The following is a 6,143-nucleotide window of genomic DNA, read 5'->3' as shown; positions in this document are numbered from 1 at the left end:
GCTCCTGACCCCCATTGATGTCTGAGGGGAGGGTCTGGGAGGACTCAGCAAAAAAGAGGGGATCTTCCTTCAGCTTGTCTGGGCTCCAAGGAAATAAGGTAAGACCCTTTTAAGGGAGGTATGCTTCAGATTCTTGAGTAAACAGGAGGCCAGAGAGGGCAGAGCTTTGCCTCAGGTCACACAGCAAGCGCAGGAGTGGGAGGTTTGGCATGGGGAGTTTCATATTTGTTCCTCTTTTTACCAAAACTCCAAGAAAGTGGGGCTGAATATGGGGGAGGATTCTAGAATGAGGGCTTCTGCTGAACCGGAGCCAAACTGGGATTTAGGAGTCAAAATTAAGCTCTGGATCTGGTGATTCTGGGGAGTGAAGGGTGTCTAGTGGGTGAGCTTATGACTGTCCTCTGGTACTTGCCATCCTATCCCCACAGGCTGCCTGCATTGGCAGCTGGGGCCCAGCACTTAAAGGTTCTGCCACTCCTCTGGTTTGGAGGTGCTCCGAAGGTGCCCCTCCTCCGTGCTCTGGGAAGGAAGTGAGAGTCACTGCCTAGCAGGCTAAAATGGGGAGACCATGGAACCTGGGAGAGATACCCATATCCAACTCCTTTGGCAGGATTCTGAGCCAGGCCTGGGCCACATTTTGCCCTTCTCTGTGTGGGTGGTGCTGGGACAGAGAGACCTAGGAGACCAGAGCTTGAGCAAGTTGCTCAATGTTGAGGTGTCCTATGAATCCTGAAAGGGGATGGTCAAAGATCACAGCCTGGGGGAACCTGGCAAACTTCTTCATCCTGGGTTCACTGCCTTGGGGACCAGGAGAGGCGGGACCTGGGCCGGGAGGCTTGGGTTCCCATTGCCTCTGTAATTTTTCAGTTGCAGTCTCTAAGGGGCCTCTAATTAGAACGGAGCAGAACCACCATGACCACCCAGGCAGGAGAGGAGGGGTGGCCTAGAGACCCCTTCCCTACCGAGTGCCTTATGCCACCCTCTGGCCCCGGGGCCTGGGCCTGGGCAGGACACCGGAGGACCGGTAGAGGAGGGGCCAGAACTGGGGACGAACCGGGGCCGATGAGGGGGTGGAGGGAACGCTATGCACCGCCCCCGGTCCTTGCTCTCCTGTTCCCCTAACTCAAACCAGACGCCCCGCCAGATCCTGCCCAAGTTTTTTTAACCTCGGAGATGCTGCTGCAGATATTCAAAGCATGAGAGTAGGGTCGCGGGGTGGCCCAGAGGCCTGGGTCTGAGAAGGAGGTGTGGACGCAGCCTGGGGGTGACAAAGCCTGCCAGGATGGGACAGACTGGAGCTCCCTCCTGTGACGCTGGGCCGGGGATCCCGAGCGTCCTAAGGGCAGGAAAGAGTTAAATGCACTGATGTCGGAGGGAGGGAAAGGGAGTGGGGAAGGGGGCCCAGAGCCGGCTCTTTGTCATTCTGTAATGAGCAACAGATGCGGAGCTGCGTGCGGGCCTAAACAGACGGCCTCCCAGGGCAGAACCCCCGCCTGCGCCCAGCCGGGTCCGCCCAGACCCGGAGCTGCCTGAGGCTCCGCCTACTGACTCTCGGAGCCCTACTCCTCCGGGCGCGGACCCCGCCCGCCTCCCGCGGCCGTCGCGGTCAGACCGGTCCCGCCTAACCGTGCGCCACGCCCACCCACTGCTGTCAAAGTGCCCCCTCGGGAGCTCCTCGGAGGCCCCGCCCGCCAAAGCTAGGCCTCGCCCCCTGCCAGCTCGGAGATTCTCGCGGACCCACTGCCCCGCCCCTCTGCTCTCCCAGCTCCGCGCCGGCCGAGGCGGTAACCGTGGCCCCGCCCACCAGCCACAAGCCCCGCCTCCCCAGGGCGGCTCGCAATTAGGGCGCTGGCAGGGCGGGCCGGCAGTTCGTCCCGCTTCTAGGAGGTATAAACTCCGCCCGAGGTTTGCACTTTCTTCTCACGCCGCGTTGCGTGCCCCGCGGGACAGAAACACCGACTCCACCCCCCTCGGAGGCGGAGCCCCGGTTCACGAGCACAGGGAATCCCGCAGAGACTCCCTCTGTGTCCGGGAGAGCTGCACATTCCGCCTTCCAGGCGGTTACGGGTCCCCCTTAAGGGCCTCTGTAGGCTCCGCCCCTAGTCACAAGTCCCGCCCACTGAGCGGGTCGAACCGCAGGGGCGGGGCCCAGGCCCGCCTCGCTGGGAGAAAGAGCTCCGCCCACGTCCAGCTGACACTTTCCCTTCACGCTGGAGCCATGGCCCACCCTCGGAGGCCCCGGGTCCCCCCGCTAGGAATGCCCACAAGCCCCACCCCTGGCGACCCCTTAAGTCCCACCTACGCAGAGCGCCCACGCTGAGAGCGCAACCTGCCCTCTCCCCTCAGGCTCCACCTACGGTGAATGCACGGGCGCGCCCACCTCTGGGTTCCACCTACTCGGGATTCCGGGACCCGAGACTCCCAAAGTCGCTCAGCGCCTTCTGAACTTGCTCAGACTAGTGTGGATGCGCACTCCTTGTCCCTGACCAGGATGCTCCTGGACCCGGCTCTGGGCCCCTGTCTCCCTCCCTCCTCGCGGTTTCCCGTCGTCTAGATGGCAGGTTCCTTGGAGGGAGCTCAGAGGACTTCGAGGGCCTGGCAGGAGGCGCGGATGATCGGCCTTTGGCGCCACCTAACGTCGGCTCCCGGGCTTGCAGCCACCGCGAAGCCTGGCTTCTCTCCCAAAGCTCATTAGAGCTCAATAAATAACTTGCTTAATTTATTAAATGTAGGGACGCCCCGCCCCGGTGGCTCAGCGGTTGAGCGCCTGCCTTGGGGCCAGGGCGTGTCCCAGGTTCCTGGGATCGAGTCCCACATAAGGTTCCCCGCATGAGCCCGCTTCTTTCTCTACCTATGTCTGTGCCTCTCATGAATAAATAAAGTGTTTTTAAAATTTTATTAAATGTTTGTGTTATTTCGATATCGGCCACCTCGGCAAATATTTGCCCCCCACGGAAAGACAGCAGATCCCTGGCATGTGTCCTCTGTCCTATTTGGAAGACCCCAGGCGTCCTCTGTGAGCTGAAGCAGGCCCTGCCAGTCTTTACAGGGGCTGGTGGGACTTTTGCTGTATCTTACCCATGAAGACTGTTTCCCAGAGGCAGAAGCACAGGCTGTCACCTGAATTGTTAGGGCTGGGTCCTACTTTCCCAACTTGTGCTCCAAAGTGTGGACACCTTCCTTAGGGGTGTGCATTTGGCAGGAGGGACTGGGTTTGGGCTCAGAGACCCTCAGGCAGAAGCTGAGAGTCGCAGTTTTGGGAGCAGGATTGATCTCAGGGCAGATCTCTATATCAGTGCTCATCACTGCATTTGAAAATGTTCACCTGCTCGCTCCCACACTAGTCTGGGGCTCCAGGAGTCCAGGACACTCTGGAGTTCAGCGCCAGGGGCTCAGTATAATGTTTTTCAAACATTATTGGTACAGACTGGGGCTAAGGTTGAAGAGGGGCAGAAACAACACCTACTGAGTTTCAGTAGGTACCAGCACCCATCTGGCCACCTTTCACTTCCTGCATTAGGCATTTAGTGGAGTCACCTCCCAAGCAGCTCAAAGCCCAAGGAATAAGATGCTTTCCAGATGGGATTCCTGTTCTGGTGCCCCGGCCACTATGAATGGGAGTAGGGTTTGGTGCCAAATCATAATGAAAATACTAGTGAATGCTTGCGGTGGTGATTGTACACCTCATCTTATCCTAAGGGCTTTACATGTCTTTACCCACTTGAGGTCCATAAAAACCCCCACGCAGTGAGTGCCCCTCTTATCATGATTTGCAGATAAGGAAGCTGAAGTCACTTGCCCAGGTGCCTTGTGTCAAGCCATCCACCCTATTTGACCAAGTTAGGGAGTGGAGGTTTGAACCCAGATAGATTCTGTGATCTTCACCTCTATGACAGAGCCAGTCCATAATGATAGCCATGTCTCTGATTAGAAAATGCCCACCTCCCTGGGAACTTGCTTTTTTTTTAAGTCAATATATTTTTTTTTTTAAGGAATTTTACCTGACTCCTTCCACTTAGTTCCCCCAAAGTCAGAATCATAATATTCAAAATAGCCCTTTTATTTATTTTTTCAAAATAGCCATTTAAAATTATTTATTTATTTATTCATGAAAGACACAGAGAGAGAGAGGCAAAGACAGGTAAGGGAGAAGCAGGCTCCATGCAGGGAGCCTGATGTAGGACTCGATCCCAAGACTCAGGATCATACCCTGGGCCGAAGACAGGTGTTAAACCACTGAGCCACACAGGGATTTCCCCCCAAAATAGCCCTTTTAAAAAGAACTTTTGTTGAATCCACAGTTGTCACTGTCAGTCCACAATTCGTCATGGTGGGCTTCTTTCTTTTTTTCTTTTTTTTAAAAGATTTTATTTATTCATTCATGAGAGACACAGAGAGAGGCAGAGACACAGGCAGAGGGAGAAGTAGGCTCCATGCAGGGAGTCCGGGGTCTCCAGGATCACACCCTGGGCGGAAGGTGGCACTAAACCGCTGAGCCACCCGGGCTGCCAATGGTGGGCTTCTTTGATCGCCACTTGAATATGGACATACGTCAGAAACTCCCCCCTGTAATTGCTTTAGAGCCACATTTAGGGTCAGAGTCGATGGATCTTTCTGGTTCTCAATTTCAGACACCCTCTAAACATGGATAAATTCAAATCACATTCACCCCTGAACGACCACACCCTAAAATTGTACAGATTGTTAGGATACGCCAATACCTAAGATTTAAAATATTTGACTGCAGGGCGCCTGGATGGCTGTCAGTGAAAAGCTGGGCTCTTAATTCCAGCTCAGGATCATAGCCTCATGAGACATGACATTGAGCCCCACAGGGAACACCCCCCACCCCCCCTTTCCTGCCTGTGCCAGCTCTGAGCTCCTCTTGGAGTCTGCTTGAAGATTCTCTCCCTCTGCCCCTCCCCCTACTCGTGCACGCATTCTCTCTCTCTCTCTCTCTCAAATAAGTAAATATTTTTTAAAATAAGATAAAATATTTGACTGTTCGGTCTTTCACACAGTTTTAGCAGATAGATGTCCTGGAGGTCTTTCCCACAGATCTAACACATAGTTCTGTGAATAAAGGAAACTGCACATATACTCTAGAAGGCATTTCCCGCGATGTAGGTCTATAGAAAAAGCCCCACTGGGTAGAGGGAACTTTTAGCGAGGAGGCTGCGAGATGTACACTCCCAGGCTGATAATGCTTTGCTTTCCAGGCAGGGGGTGGGGGTGGGGACTGTGTGAAGTCTTCCTCACCCAGAGAGAGTCCGTTGTAATTTTGGCAGATGATGCTGGTAAATGAGGATTTACCTGTGACCTTGTGGGATCCAGACAAGGGGTCTGGTTGAGGTGCAGTTTTAAGGCATCTGGTAGTGGCCATGCTTTAGCATGGTTTTCTCCAGTTCAGGGATTTCTCCCTGGGAGACAACTAGGAGTGGCTTAGAGCAGACACTGTGAGCTACACGGCCGTGCTCTGATTCCAGCTCCACAGCTTGAGGGCTGGGGAACCTTAGGCAGGCCCTCTAAGTGCTCTACATTTGTCTCCTTGTATGAAAAATGAGCATGCTATAATACCTACCATAGTCACCATAATCTGTCAGAGAGAAGAAAAGGGACTTGTGAGGAAAGTCAAGGGTTCCTGCTGGAAGCCAGTAAGGTATTTCAGGGTGGCTGCACAAACCTGCTGTCTGCTTTAGTGGGCACCAGAGAGCCCTAAGGACAGAGTCCAAAAACTGATGGTGGGGGAGCCCAATGGGCAAAAACTGAAGTCCCAAACCCACCAAATCCCTGTGGCAGAGGTTTTCAGACTCCCTTGGTTCATGGTATTCTCCATATCCTGTGTACCTCAGTGGGTTTCTCATGGGGCCCCTGGGCCAAAATCATGCCTAACAGTTCCGTTTAATAAATATGAGAAGTACTTGTATTTTTTAAAAGATTTAATTTACTTGAGAGAGAGGGAGAGAGAGAGGGAGGGAGGAAGTAGGAGGAGGAGCTTAATATGGATCCCAACAAGAACTCCCACTCATGACCCTGAGATCAGGACTGAGATTGAGCCAAAATCAAGAGTCCGATGCTTAACCAACTGAGCCACGCGGGCACCCCTAGAGGTACTTGTATTTTATTTTATTTTTTTAAAATGA

At 53.9% G+C, this 6,143-nt stretch overlaps 1 non-coding gene across 1 annotated transcript; it reads right to left on the bottom strand.

Annotated features, from left to right (window-relative positions):
- Positions 1–5,032: 5,032 nt before the first annotated feature.
- Positions 5,033–5,166, bottom strand: LOC140613653 (small nucleolar RNA SNORA18). The gene has a single exon (XR_012014555.1). It is a non-coding gene; the product is annotated as a small nucleolar RNA SNORA18 (small nucleolar RNA).
- Between the last annotated feature and the right edge of the window lie 977 nt (positions 5,167–6,143).

The sequence above is a fragment of the Canis lupus genome, chromosome 21, assembly GCF_048164855.1.
Source record: "Canis lupus baileyi chromosome 21, mCanLup2.hap1, whole genome shotgun sequence".
Taxonomy (NCBI): Eukaryota; Metazoa; Chordata; class Mammalia; order Carnivora; family Canidae; genus Canis; species Canis lupus.
The sequence above is the reverse complement of the archived record's forward strand: the minus strand, read 5'-3'. Positions and strand labels throughout refer to the sequence as shown.